Source organism: Phyllostomus hastatus, unplaced genomic scaffold, assembly GCF_019186645.2.
Source record: "Phyllostomus hastatus isolate PE091 unplaced genomic scaffold, TTU_PhHast_1.1 phas_scaffold_114, whole genome shotgun sequence".
Lineage (NCBI taxonomy): Eukaryota > Metazoa > Chordata > Mammalia > Chiroptera > Phyllostomidae > Phyllostomus > Phyllostomus hastatus.
In genome coordinates this window covers 12931398-12946919 of record NW_025334006.1, presented here as the reverse complement: position 1 = coordinate 12946919, position 15522 = coordinate 12931398, and the positions used below count along the sequence as shown (strand labels likewise).

Sequence of the window (15522 nt, the reverse complement as noted above, 5' to 3'; positions counted from 1 at the left end):
AATGACCCAACAACAACCAAAATCCAATTATAACAACAGAACCACATAAACAGCATAAAAGGCATTCCAAGACTATCCAGCTCCAGAAGAACAAAGAGACTGACCCACTGAGTCCCACAGGTCTCCTACTGCAGTAGGTCACCCCATGAAGACAGAGTGTCAAAGCCAATCAATCTAATACACAGAAACAAACAAGAAGAGTCACCTAACATGGGGAGACAAAGAAATAACCCCCAATCAAAAAGAAAGGGAAGGAAGAATCCCCAGAAAGAATGTTGAATAAAACTGAGGCAAGCAATCTATTAGACATAGAGTTCAAAATAATGGTTAAAAGGATGTTCAAGGAGCTCAGTGAAAACTACAAGGAGCTCTACAGAAGCTACAAGGAACTGAGGCTAGTTCATAACAGCGCAGGCCTACCTAGAGCAGAGGAAAATCTCAGATAAACAATGTAACCCTACATCTACAATAACTAGAGGAACAACAAAGCCTAGACTGAGTAGAAGGAAGGAAACAATCAGATTAGAGGAGAGTCAAATGACATAGAGATAAAAAAAAAACAAACAATCAATAAATCCAGGAGCTTGTTCTTTGAAAAGATAACATAATTGACAAACCTTTAACCAGCCTCATCAAGAAAACAGGAGAGAAGACTCAAATAAATAAAATCAGAAATGAAAGAAGAGAGGTTAAAACCAGTATCACAGAAATACAAAGGATTGTAAGAAATTACTATGGACCACTATAGGCTAAGAATTTGGACAACCTGGGTGAAATGGACAATTTATGAGAATGTACAATCTTCCCAAACAGAATCAAGAAAAGTAGAAAGCCTAAATAGACCAATAACAACTAGTGAAATTGAAGAAGTAATCAAAAAACTCCCAGAACACAAAATTCCTGAAATGGAAGGCTTCACAGAAAAATTTTACCAAATGCTTAAAAAACAACTAACTTCTATCCTTCTCAAACGATTCCCCAAAATTTAAGAAGAGGGAACACTCCCAAACTCTTTTTACAAGGCCAGTATTATCTTCATTCCAAAACCTGGTAAAGATACAACAGAAAAAGAAAACTTCAGGCCAATATCTCTGATGAACATAGATGCTAAAATCCTCAACAAAATATTGGCAAACTGCATTCAGCAATACATTAAAAAATACCACACACTGTGATTAAGTGGGATTTGTCCCAGGAATGCAAGGATGGTACAAAATTTGCAAATCAATAAATGTAATATATCACATAAACAAAATGAAAGAAAAACATCACATGATTATATCAACAAATGCTGAAAAAGCATTTGATAAAATCCAAAACCAATTGTTAATAAAAAAACACCCAGTAAAGTGGGAGTAGAGAGCGCATACCTCAACATATTAAAGGCCATATATGATAAACCTATAGCAAACATCATACTCAGTGGGCAAAATCTAAAAGCTTTCCCCCTAAAATTAGGAACAAGACAAGGGTGTCAGCTTTCACCATTCTTATGGTGAACTTACATAGTACTGGAAGTTCTAGCCACAGTGATTAGACAAGAAAAAGACATAAGAGGCATACAAATTGGAAAGGAGGAAATAAAACTATCATTATTTGCCAACAGCATGATAGTGTTCATAGAAAGCCCTAGAGTCTCCACCAAAAAACTATTCAATTTAACAAATGAATTTGGCAAATTAGTGGGATACAAAGTCACTATTAAGAAGTTGAGGTCATTTCTATATACCAACAGTGCATTTTTAAAAACAGAAAATAGGAAAAATCATCATTTACTATGTAACAAGAAAAATAATGGACATAGGAATAAACTTAACCAGGGAGGTAAACTGTACTCAGAAAACTACAGAAAATTGCAGAAAGAACTTAAGGAAGTTAAAAATAAATGAAAGCATCATGTTCATGGACTGGAAGAGTTAACATCATTAAAATGTCCATACTACCCAAAGCAATCTATAGATTCAATGCAATTATTATTAAAATACCATTGACATATTTCACATATCTGGAACAAATACCTCAAAAATTTATATGGAATCCTAAACAACCCCAGATAGCCTCAGCAATCTTGAGAAAGAACAAAGTAGGAGCAATCTCAATACAGGATATCAAACTATACTACAAGTCCACTGTAATCAAAACAGTCTGGTACTGTCATAAGAAGAGACACATAGATCAGTGGAACAATATAGAGAGCCTAGAAATAAACACAAGTCTCTATGGTCAATTAATATTTGAAAAAATAGGCATAAACGTATAATAGAGTAAAATAGCCTCTTCAACAAATGGTGTTGGGAGACTGGACTGGTACATGCAAAAATAATGAAACTTGACCAGCCAGTTACACCATACACCAGAATAAACTTAAAATGGATAAAAGACTTAAGTCATGATACCATGAAAGTCCTAGAGGAAAACACAGGTGTTAAAATTTCAGATATCCCATGCAGCAATATTTTTGCTGATATATCTCCCAGGGCAAGGGAAATAAAAGAAATAATAAACAAAAGAGACTTTATTGAATTAAAAGCTTCTGCATGGCTAAAGAAGCCATCAACAAAATGAAAAGGGAACTGATTGTTTGAAATAACATATTTGCCAATGATACCTCAAACAAGGGTTTGCTCTCCAAAATATATATAAATTCCAACTCATATGACTCAACACGAGGAAGTCAAATAATCCAATTAAGAATGAGCAAAGTACCTGAATAGACACTTCTCCAAGAGAGACATGCAGAAGGCCTATACACATATGAAAGGATTCTCCACATCACTAGCCATCAAAAAGATGCAAGTTAAAACCACAATGAGATATCATTTCATATTAATTAGAATGACCATCATTAAATCAACAAACAAATGCTGGTGAGGATGTAGAGAAAAGGGAACTTTAGTACACTGTTGGTGGGAATGCAGACTGGTGCAGCCACTGTGGAAAACAGTATGGAATTTCCTTAAAAAGCTAAAAATGTAACTGCCTTTTGACCCAGCAATTCCACTGCTGGGATTATACCCTAAGAATCCAAGAATACCAATCCAAAAGAACCTATGTACCCCAATGTTCATAGCAGCACAATTTACAATAGCCAAGTGTTGGAAGCAACCTAAGTGCCCATCAGTAAATGAGTGGATCAAAAAACTATGGTACATTTACACAAAGGAATACTATGCAGCAGAAAGAAAGAACTCTTACCTTTCTTATCAGCATGGATGGAACTAGAGAACATTATGCTGAGTGAAATAAGGCAGTGGTTGAAAGACAAATACCATATGACCTCACCAAAATGAGGAACCTAATGAACAAAATAAATGAATGAGCAAAACAGAACCAGAGGCATGGAAACAAGGAACAGACTGACAGCGACAAGAGGGATTAGGAGAAAAGGGGAAGAGTGGAAAGAAAGGAAAAGCGACTAATCAAGAAACATGTAAGAATGACTTAGCATGGACAGCAAGGTGGGGGATGACTCTGGAAGCGGATGTGGGCTAGGCTGAGGAGAGCAAAGTGGGAAAATTGGGACACCACTAATAGCATAACAATAAAATATTTAATACAAAAGTTATAAAATATATGTTTAAGAGATTCTGATTTTCTGTTATTTGCATTAATTGCTTGTTTCTGCAAAATTAAATTTCTTCAGTAATTGTAGCTGTGTGGTGGATGTTGCTCTCATTTGTAAAACTGAGTTTTCAGGTTATATAACTGAGTTTAGGAGGAGGTAACAAATAAATGGTGATTCCTATTATTTCTTATTATGTTTTTTAATTTCTTCCTTTCCTAAAAGCAAGAGATCACAGCCAAGATTTATCATTTCTCCAGCTGAGGTAGCAGATAAAAGTGTATCTAAAACAAAATAGAAACTAATACCTTGAGGTAAAAAACAGACTCTCTATAAACACACACACACCTATAAACAAACATGCAAGGACTTTCTCAAATAACATGAACTGTTCCAGTTTCAGTCTTTTTAGTTTCATGAAAGAGAGACCTCCCCAGCTAACTCCAGCAAAAAGTAAGAGGAAGTGTATTTTCCTATAAATATATAACAGGCAGTTGTATCTAAAGGTAGGAGACAGTCTTACTGGGAATAAAACTAAGTAGGAAACGAAACGTTCTCTTGTCATTTCTTAGGAGCTACTTGGTCTCCCTAATCTCTGCATGGATGTTGCTTGCTCCTGTCTTTCTTTATTCCTTATTAGCCCATCTTGCTCATAACTCCTTCTGTATTGTGTATATGTTTGTGGTTGTCCTGTCTTCTGCCAAGGGTAAGTTATTCTTGCCAATAAAATTGAAATTAGTAAGTTTATATGCATAGTATACATTTTACAGATCTTCTAAGGTGTTTCAAGAAGTAATACAGTTTGGAAATGAAATAATACTTTTAACCTTGATAGGAGATGCTAATGTTAATGTTATTATTTGAAAAGTAGACAATAGTATTTGCTTGTGTTTTCCAGTTTTTGAATATTTGCTAGAGCTAAAAGTTTTATAAATACTATTAAACAGTATTTTCAAAGTAGTGAGTTTTTAACTATAATAAGGAGTATGAAGAATATTGATAATTTATGAATAGCCTAAGATTTAGGGAATTCTCACATCATGTTCCCAGTTCCCAGAGATGAATATCTGTTTTAAACATAGAAATACTCACATGTATTTCAAGGTACCCCTATCGTCTTTTTTTTTTTTTTTGTCTCAAGGTGTCTTTTCTCCCATTGTCACCAACAATACTTAATTGTTAATTTTTTGTCACCTCTGCCTTCACTTCTCATCCATAGCTACTTTTCTGTTTCCAATTTGTAGCTCTTTTTATGATCACTAACACTGATTTGTTTCACAAGACATTACAATTTTTTCCAGAGGTAAGGACAAAGGACTTCATTCTCTCTCAGAGATAAATTTGCTTACAGCACTTCTAGAAATTTTTAGTTATTAAGCTATTTGAGAATTCCCTTCAGCTGCCAAGACTGCACTGCTTTGCACTATATAAACCACTTCCTTTTTTGCCCTGTCACAGATTGGCTGTCACAGGCAATGGGAGCTTTCTGTGTGAATGAATGTGTTCACTTATTTTCTCACAGTTAAAGTTCAATGGTCTTTCATGTCAATAGGACCTTCCTTGTGGGAAACATCAGCTGTGTAGATATGTCCTGAAATGCCAGATATCATAGCTCTCTGTTTTTTGTACTTTATGGAACTCTCTCTCTCTCATTTATATTGGAAAAATATGAGCAATCTTTTAGTGCTAAGGGCAAATATGTTAAAAATAAAAGTGTTTGCAAATCAGTTCTCATTTATATTGAAAATATTATTGAATTTCCTGAGCAAAATATAACTTAACAATTGTTAGATAAATCTAATCATGTATCAAACAGAAGAATGCCAATGACAAAATTAGCACTCCTTTTTAATCTATAAATATTTTTAAAAAGCAGCACAAACACAAACATTAAATATTTAATGGTATGTTAATATATAAAAAGTATGTTCATGCACATTATCTCATTTAATTATTTTGGGGGGAAAACCTAGGAGATAGTACTATTATAATTCCCAATTTTCAGATGTTGAAACTGAGAGAGTTGAAACAACTTGTTATAGTTCATATAACATATAACAGAATCCTAGCGATGAAAGGGCTCTAGTTAATTTATTCAGTGCAATCTAACATTTAATGACTTGACTGTAAGTATATATCAGTTTTAATGGCACCACACTAGGTATTAGCAATAGAGAGGTAAATGAGATGAACCCTCTAAACACATGTAATCTTAGCTGCGATTTTTCATGTTGCTTTTCAGCTTGTGTTGAGTAATAATGATGAAACCACATGATTTGGGAAAACACCAGTTAGATTGATTGCAGCCACTTTCTGGTTTCTCTGGACCAGTACATGATGCTCAAGGGCATCTTGGATCCTGTAGGCCAGATTAATGCAAGTGAGGGCTGTATCACCATCAGCCAACTCCTGATGAACACCATCATAGTAGTCTCATTTGTTAGAAGAAATGTGCCAGGTCCCTAATGAGTTGTCTTTCTTCTCGGTCTCATGTGTTTTTTTCTGGTATCTGTTTTATTATTGATGGATTGCTGATTTGTGTATTTTCCCACTTAATTTCTTTTTGATGTATATATTCATGTAGCCTGTGTTTAAACTTATATCAAAGCCAGATTCAATGCTGTAGAGCTTTAATGAGACTCAAGGCCCAAGGTTATTCATTACAGATATTGGTTATTTTACTGTGAACCTTCTTTAAATGTAAAATCAACTGACATCTTTGTTCAAGTCACCGCCTGAATTATATTCCATGGCAAAACATTTTCTGTGATTCACATTGTATGTGTGGCATATGCTTGATGAATTCAGTCAAAACAACATTTAGCAGTTGAATTATCTCATTAGAATGATAATAAGATATAACTATATAAAGGAGGACTACTTCATGTATATGCATTATAAATTGTCTTTTCTGTTTTGTTGTTGTTGTTGTTGTTGAATTACTGAATTCCACATATACAATCATGGTTGCAAATTAAAGGGTAGCTTTCTCCAACCAGATTATTTTCATTCCCCACATATGTCATTGCGTATAGGAAAGCAAAAAAAAAAATATATATTTTAATTCTATTTTTAGAAGTCGCTTAATATGAGGGATAATAAAAGGTGCTAAGGTTTCTCCTTAGGAACTATTTCTGAGTGTTTGGAATATTTGTAGACTTCTACAAGACATAAAACAATTGATAGTTTACACATGAGAAAAGTGAAAATTTTATATTAGTACTTGCTTCTGGGAGTTTTATGTCTATCTTTGGAAGGCTAATAATCTAATAAAAATATGTTTTTTATCATTGAAATACAATCTCGAAGACTCTCTTGAGCCCATTTTATGAAATAATGAAACCTTGTAAGTGAGGTTGGCAGCTGTGCATTATATATTTTGATACAGAATTAACTCTGCATGCATGGTTTATTCATTCTCAGCATAAACTGAAGAGATAAACTGGGGATGCTAAAGTGAATTTTGCTAATGACTCAAATTTAAAAAGCCAACTATCACTGTTCCTACAATGTGCTCCTTAACTATTATCCTCTTCATTTTTTCTGTATTGTGTTTATCTCCCTCATTTCACAGTTCATACAAATCTTCCTCAAGTAATACATTAAAAAACAAACAAAAATAAGATAAAGAAATAACCAAAATTATTATCCCTGTTCACTCAACTCATGTTTGGATTATAGATTATTAAATACATATTTTGGTAAGGAAGAAAAAACAACCTTAACTGGGAGTTAGAAGGCTGGTTGGGCCTCGTCTTTTCAACCAATTAGCTATGTGACTTGAGCAGAATACCAGATATTTTGGGGTCCTGTTTTCAACATGGTCAAGTGTTTGAAACTTCTTTCCACTTCTAACAGTCCGTCGTCCTGTAACTCGAGAGGTCTCAGTCCTCTTGTGTCTCTATTTCCACAGAAACAAAATATGAATAGGGGCTTGTACTGTTCCAGAAACAGATAGCACTCTCAATAAAGGCAATGGGAGGACTAAGTAAAAGGATTGTAAACAATATGTGAGCAAAGGACACCAAGAAAAGATGACAAAGCCTACAGCTAACTCCAGTTTGAAGACGTTGCCACCATGAGGCTTGACTTGTAAAGAGAAGAAGCAGATACCAGAACCCCTGAGGACTGAAAGCTGTAAGGAAGAGCTGCCCAATGGGAGCTCTGGGCTTCAGTGAGTGGATACAGATAACTGCCAGCTGAAGCCTAGTGGTGACAGTCAGGAGAACACATCCTTGACCTCCTCTTTCTCTGAAATCACCTGCTACTGCTTCCCAATGGTGAAACCTTACAGGGAATTGGGAGACAAGGGATTTCAGTTGATGTAGTCTACATGGGTCAATTTTCTGAGGCAATCAGCAGGGCAGAGAAGGTGGAAAACTGATCTGAACTAACATCTGAAGAACATTCAGCTCAGAGTTATCCTACTAAAAGATGGAAGGGGAAGCTGGATACAATAATAACTAAACAATACTGTGTGGCAAATCCTCCTCTTCTAGATTTTAGCTGCCAAGTCCACCATGACTATAACATTTGGAAGCTTTCACAGGAGACTCATATGTGACTGAGAGAGATTGTTCTTATAGAATGGAGAGAATGTTGAGAGAAGAGGGATTGGAACTCCCTTATTAAGTAAATATTTCCATGATAATTCTTTCATATATAATCCATTACTTCTCAGTTGGAAAGAACAAACACCCTGATGATTGCTGTTTTAACTGACATATTTTATTTTCCCTGTATTTTCTACTTATAATGAAGTTGATATAAAATGATCGGAACAGGGTAATTTTGTAATGAAGAAAAAATTCCATGGGGCATACTTTCCCATCTGTAATTATTTTACAGATGCCTATTTTACAAAGAAAACAACGCAGTTGTAAGGCATGCAATGCTGTGTTAATGACCAGCTATTATTTCCATAAAAGCAGATGCCAAGAAGGCACAGTAAGGAAGTGAAACTGAACAGAGCTTACAAGGAACATTGAAACCAACTGTCTACTTTTGAAGCAATGAGCAGATTGTGTAAAATAAATGAATAAATATACACATAGTTAAGCATAGTTTACACCAGAGGGCTAATTCTCCAGTATTTTCTTTATTTCCATGTGTTTAAATCTGCTTGCTTAATTAGAAAAAGCTGTTATTTTAAATACAGATGCCTCAGAAGATCTTTTATGATGGGATTTTCAATATACTCAAGACTGAGTGTACTCTATAATGCTGGTTGAGTTGCAAGAAGATGGATGCCTTAACTGTTAATATGTGGTTTCAAGTCAAGTGGGAGAACAAAATAAAGATTGGAAGAAATCGATTACCTCTTGCATTTCTTTATTTCCCAGGCAACGACATTCATTGCTTCACTTCTATACTTCTCTAGCTAAAACTCATCTAATCTCTAAGAAAACCATCTTTTATGTCATGAAATAATCAAGGATGGAAATTTGGTTAACTCTCTGCTGAACCAGAGTGATTAGAAAGCACTCCAAATAACATTCAGTGGGGTATAGGAATTTTATTAAGGTAGAGGACACATATACTTCAAAATCACAGTGGCAAATGCAATAAACTTTATTTTACACTCAGCAACAATTTGATTCATGTGATTGGCAGATAAAGTTTTGTTAGTCTTCCTAATATACTCCCAAAGTTTCAATTAATTAACTGGGTCATATCAAACGTGCTTACATATTTTCATCCTCTACTTGTATGGCACAAAATATATATTTCTAATTTAAAAGTCATTGTTGAATCTATTTAACAGTACCCCATGTGGTTATGTGATGCCATCTTAATGTTTAATAGTAAAGAAGGAAGCAGTTTACATGGTCATCTAGACGTAGCCTATCTTTTTCTTAAATTTTCATCTATTTAGTCAAGTGACAGGATTACTAATTATGGTTCTTGCCACAGGAAGGGCAATTTCTTGAAAACACTTGCTTGACTAAATGGTTATACTTCTAGATTACCTAGAAAATTTTACCTGAAAAGCAGGAGTGTGTTTTTCTATTTGATCTCTTGTTTTATAGCATTCTTTAATCTTAATATAATCTCCAACTATTACACATATTGATCTTATGTCCAAAAGACACTGTGATGGTTCCTTGAGTGTCTTGAAACTTCGTGTGTGTGTGTGTGTGTGTGTGTGTGTGTATGTGTGTGTTTTCTACATTGATCACATATATTTTGATGAATCTTCCATTTGGCCTTCCCAACTGATAAGGATTTGAATGAATTAATGAAATTTTTCCACTAATGCAGTAACAATGCTGGTTTTCAACTACATATTTTTTAAGGATTTGAATTTGTTCTCTTTTAAAAAGTCGACACTAAGCTCTAAGTTTTGCTTTATTAACAGAAGTCTAAAAATTTTAAACATCTTCAAAATGCACTGAACTTTCTAAAATATTCAACCAGAAGACCAAACCTGGCAATAGTTAACTGTGATAATTCTCATTGTCCTAGTATATAATGATTATAACATAATATAGAAGCATCTACTTACCTCTTTTTTAAATTATGCTATTCTGTGTGGACTGCTAGAGGCACATATTGTAGGAATAGCTTCTCAAAGTGGTAAAAGGCATCACGTGCACTATTGTAAGTAGGTTGAGAAAGAATAATCCTTTGAAATGTTTGGGTTCACTTCTCTTCTCTGACCACACTGACTCAATTACATAGGATGTTAGTATGGTCTCAGAGTATCAGCTTCTGGGTTGTCAGTATGTTGGACCTAAACTCCATCCACTGAGGCTTAACAATAGAAGAAAGACTATTTTCTTGAGTATTAATCATAGCAAATCAATCCAATATTAGTCTCCAAAGATATGAAATAAATTTCGGCTTTGCCATTTTAGGCATTTGGGGTCCTTGGCTTGGAGTGAAGAATTAAGTCCTTACATATTACAAATAATTTATATGAACTCCCTGGTTAACACATTAAAAATGGAGTTTAGTGAGTACTGAGTTTGGTCACTGGGGGACCCAGTCAAAATGTGAACCCAGTGGGAACTGGAAAGAGGATAGGCAGTGATGGAGCTAAACACATGATGTGTATATGACTATCATGGGCAATATGGAGCTCTGAAGAGTGATTCTAAATGTCAGTGTGAGGACCAGGGCCAGGATAGCTGCATTCAAGTCTCTTGGAAATCACTTAATAAAGATTCCCTGTCATCAGTATCAGAGATTTCTGTTCACTATGTGTGGGATAAAGAGAAACACTCTTCATATTAATAAAGATGCTTGGAGGCATTCTTGCTAAGCATGTCATCCATATAAAAGAATAGGACTTTGATTGACAGGGATAACCCTTAGCCATTTAAATTCCAAAGGAATAAAGTATCTGTGTTGAGAAAAATATAATTTTGGACATGAGTAGGAGTGTAGCATATGGTGTTTTAATAGCTGATTTCACTTAATATCCATGTACTCAGGAAATAAGTTTTATAAATGATATAAAAGTGAAGAAACATTAAAGTTGTGTGTTATAGTCTTAATATGTCTGTATAAGGTGCTCCCATCTGCTTTAGCTTTAGTAACTGCTAGACAAAATACTATTTTCTGTTTTCTGGTTAAATTATTAAATGTTAACAGACTGATAATATAAAGGAATTGGGAGTCAGGATTTTGTTCACTTATCTCTTAATGGATTATGTGCATCTGACAGATCATGCATTTTTTGGTCTCATTCTCTCTCTTTTTAAAGATTTCTCTGTTGCCCTAATTCCTAAGCCCTATTTCTTTCTTCCTGAAATGACATTTAGTTTTGCAAGTGGGTAGTTTTCACTGTTATAAATGTTCCATTATTTCCCTGGCTATGTTATTAGTTAGGCTGTTGCATTAAATCTTAATTCTCATGATGGAAGTTTTTGAATTATTGAAAACTTTGGCCTCTGCCTGCTTCCCTACTACTTACCTTTCCCTGTCTTCTCCTTTGTTTCCTCTCAATTTTTATCTCCTTTCTCCTTCTACACAGCCTCTTCAAGTAAGTGTGCATACTTGTGAGATTAAGCATCAGGGAGTTAATGTTTTTCCTTCTATGCAGTTTCAACACAATTGTTCTCTTTGATTTCTTTAGCAGAATGCTGTATCTGCAAAGTCCTTTTGAATAGAAATACATTAGAGTGAGATCAAGAGCTAGGATTAGAATATTGTCCCCAAGCTTATCACTGCTTTAGGTTCTAATACTCCAATCCTGGAATTTAACCTGTGTAGAGTATATACGTATCTCTCACTGTGGTTATGGTGCAGCTTAATTAAGGTAAGGACCAACAAAGTTTCCACGGGACTGAGCATTGTACAATGAGAATCTATGTAGAATATTGTTATTGCAGAATGGGATTCTATGGCATATTTTATAAAAGAAAAAGTTGCTCTTGTAGGTTTCAATGGGTGGTGCATATTTGCCACTATTCCAGTTCCAGGAATATGCATGATGCTGCATGTGTTAGCATACCAAGCAGCAGTTGAAGATAAAACACCAGTTATGACTATATTATTAGTGTAAAATAAACCAATCCAGAATGCTGGAACATTCAGAAAATTTGAGCAGGGCATTATGTAGTTTTCTCAGAGTTCTTTATAGAATGGTGTTTGCAGTGTCATAATTCCAGAATAGCTTTGTGGACATGAAGCAATGTGTCCTACAATGGCTCGTTGTCTCTTTCATCTATCAGATTTTCTGAATGAATATCATGAGTGGATGTTTTATTGCACTGGTCAGTGCTCCTGGAAATTCCAAATTTTCACCTAACAGTAGACTAGGTATGCATGGGAGAGGCATGCATTACCTTCTTCCCATTCCAGTAGAAGCCTGGAAATTAGAGTCTGCTGGTACAACCCACATACATAGAAGAAAGAAGGCAGGTGCCTCAGAGTCTCTAATAAATGCTCCCAAGTGATTTAACATCTGTGTTATTTGCTGTTGGTAAATGAGAATGCTGGGTTCCGAGATTCAATTATTTCTCCATTACCCTCCATTACAGCTGGAGGAAGAGGAAGAAGCTATCACTGTGATCTCCAATCTTGGCCCTGTAGTGTCCTGTGGGCACTATTTTTGTCTTCTGCAGATTCAGAGTTGATTGTAAGCTTTCATAACAAGGTTCTAAACCCAAGTTAATGTGCAAGAAGCAGACATTGATCTTGTATGTGACAAGTACACTACAAATTAGCAAGTTGAGGGAAACCCAAGAGGTTACATCTGTCATGATTCCAGTTTCATGTTAGCAATCCAAACTAAATATGCAGCTGAGGGAGCTTGGACAATTATAACAGGGAAAAGCTCTCTCTTTCTCTGTCTTAATTCTAGCCTGTATTTCTCCCAAGGCTTTTGGGCTAATAGCTCCTGCCTCAGATATGCTAATTAACTAGAGGAATTCTGCTAAAGCTTGAGCAGCCCCTTGTCAGAGGGCGCCTTTCCAGAAGAGGTGGGGAAGTAGGCAAAAGTAATGACCCTTTAGTCTCCAGAACTGGAATCAGACAAGTGGGTGAGTGGAAGAAGTGGGGTGGGATAGAGGGGTGGAGAAAGTGTCAATGAACCTCCAGGGACAAAGGGATTCAGAAAGTCTGAGCTCTTTTTTCCTCTTCCTTGGATCTCATCAGGCAAACCTTGCTATCTCACTGTTTATGGCCCTCACACACTTCTTGATTTGCCCCTTGCCTTGACAGGAAAGATGCCTGAATTCTAGGTTATCTTAAGATAGATTTTGAGAACTCATAAGGCACTCCCATCTTCTCTAGATGTGCCTTCAATCAGTAAACCTTTCCTTAACCAAACTCTGATGTATTGAATATTGGCCTTTCTTTACAAGTATTGGGTGCACAAACCTTGTACTGTAACCCCTGGACAAAAAAAGGGACCACATACTAAACCTGATAAGCTCAAGGAAGTCTGAATGGTGATTTCACAAACACAGTGACCAAAGTAATCACATAGGTTGGTCTGAAATTAAAACTTTCCAACTAAAAGAAGTTTATGGGAGGTAGTCATGTCCTAGAGTGATATTTTTTCCCTAACAAAGGTTAACCTTCACCTTAACTGAGCCTGTCTGTTGTCTTTTTGCATCTAAGATAACATACCTTTGGAATAACAAAGTAATTTCCTTTTGTGGGACACTTCAAAGCAAAACCACCCATGAGAGCAGAGACACAAATCGCCTTATTGTTAATGTTATAGTGTTAATTGTTGAATGTTAACTCTCCTATACCCACAAATGTCAAAAAAGTATGTGTCTATTTATTTAACTTTTTATCCTGTCCCAGAGATTTCCCCCATCCCCCACTTTGCTTCACTTTTTCCTGCCTCCCGAATCTTTTACCAATGGATTTCATGTAACCCCCTTATGTCTCCTCCTTTGATTGTAATGTAGAAAATAACATGCCTAAGTGCCGTTCTCTGGAGGATTTTCTCAATCTGTTGAGATTTTGCTTCCCAGCAATTGTTGTCAGTTTGGTTCAAATAAACTCCTAAACATTTTTACAGGTTTGGACATTTCTTATGTTGACAAATGTGTACCTGTAAGAAGCAGAAATGAAATCTGTAGCGATGGGAAAATAAATACCAGGGAAAGCATCTACTAGAGTAGATCCCCAGGGAATGATATGAGGGAAGGGAAGGGGATGGTACCTGCAAGACCGTCTTTCAAAGTGTGAGAATGATACATAATATTTTACCCCCAGAGAGTAAAGATTTTGATGTTTAAAAATATTTTAAACCCAGTGTAATTTTAAGTTTGCTTTTAACAGTCTCCTGTGAACCTGTGTGCCGGATTGGATATCCAAGGATCTCCTCTTACAGAACTAGTCTGCAGTCACTCAGCAGCTCTTCCCCGTGGGTAATTATATAATTTCAGTGGAAATATATCAAAAGGGGTTAGAAAAAGAGCTGAGAAAGACCTCCCATGGGGCATGTGGGCTTCACCCAAGTGCAAGCTTCTTCCTTCTCCCAAGGCAAGGCCAGCATGAGAGAGGTGAGAGGAACTCATTAGATGCACTCCGAGATCCTTTCATTCCAATGTCTGCAGTCTCTGGTGCAGAGAGGGTAAGAGAGCTCAGAAAAAACCCTGCCCCGAGGCACTTTGGAATTTCAGCTACCAAAGACTGCAGGCAAGGCAGGACAGCTAAGATAAGCAACTTCAAAGCCTTCTAAAATTTGACAGAGTGGTGGTAGTGGAAGTTGTGGGAAGGGCAACAGCTGAAAGAAATTTCCAAAGCACAGCTGGAGAGCAAGGAGTACGCACACTCACAAAAGCATGCTACTCAGCTGTGAAGCAAGGGAAGTTTTCTGGAGTCTCACCATTACTAGATTTCGGGTTCCCCTGAAAGGAACACAATGATCCAGCCCACAAAAAATGTAAAGGCAGTGGTGCAGTTAGTCCAATTATTGCTGCCCAGAGATCCTGTGAAGACTGACTCAGCACCCAATCCAGCATTATGGCAGAGAGTGGGGCCACTTTCCAAAGGTAAGTGTTATTTACTTCAGTGTCTACTGTTCCTTTAGTTAAAACTGCAGGCATATAATCAAAGATTATGACGCACATGAAAAAGCATGAAGATGCAATCTATTCTCAACAGAGAAAATAGTCAATAGAAGCAAATACAGGCATGGCCCAGATGTTGAGATTATTCATCAAAGACATTCACATTACTAAGATGAAAATGGAAAAGATGGAAAATAGGAAGGAAATGATAAATTTTAGCAAGCACATGTAAATTACAAAAGAATCAAATTGAAGGTGAGGATGTCTGGTTGAAAAAATTGTTACCTGTTAGAGCAATGAAGACTAAAAAAAAATAAAAGTTTTTATTTTACCTTTATTTGTCTTTCTTCAATGCTTTTCCTTACTTCATGTAGATCTGAGTTTCTGACTTATATTATTGTCCTTCTATTTAAAGAACTTTTCTTGCAAGGCAGGTCTACTGGTAACAAATTCCCTCAGCTTTTGTTTGTCTGAGAAAGC

The 15522-nt window shown here is 35.9% G+C and overlaps 1 long non-coding RNA gene across 1 annotated transcript in view; it reads left to right on the top strand.

Moving 5' to 3' along the window:
- Window positions 1–14602, top strand: part of LOC123829845 — a 51724-nt gene extending 37122 nt beyond the window's left edge. Inside the window, exon 3 of the long non-coding RNA XR_006787654.1 lies at window positions 14309–14602. This is a non-coding gene — a long non-coding RNA (uncharacterized LOC123829845). The remainder of the gene's footprint in view (window positions 1–14308) is intronic.
- Window positions 14603–15522: the final 920 nt, after the last annotated feature.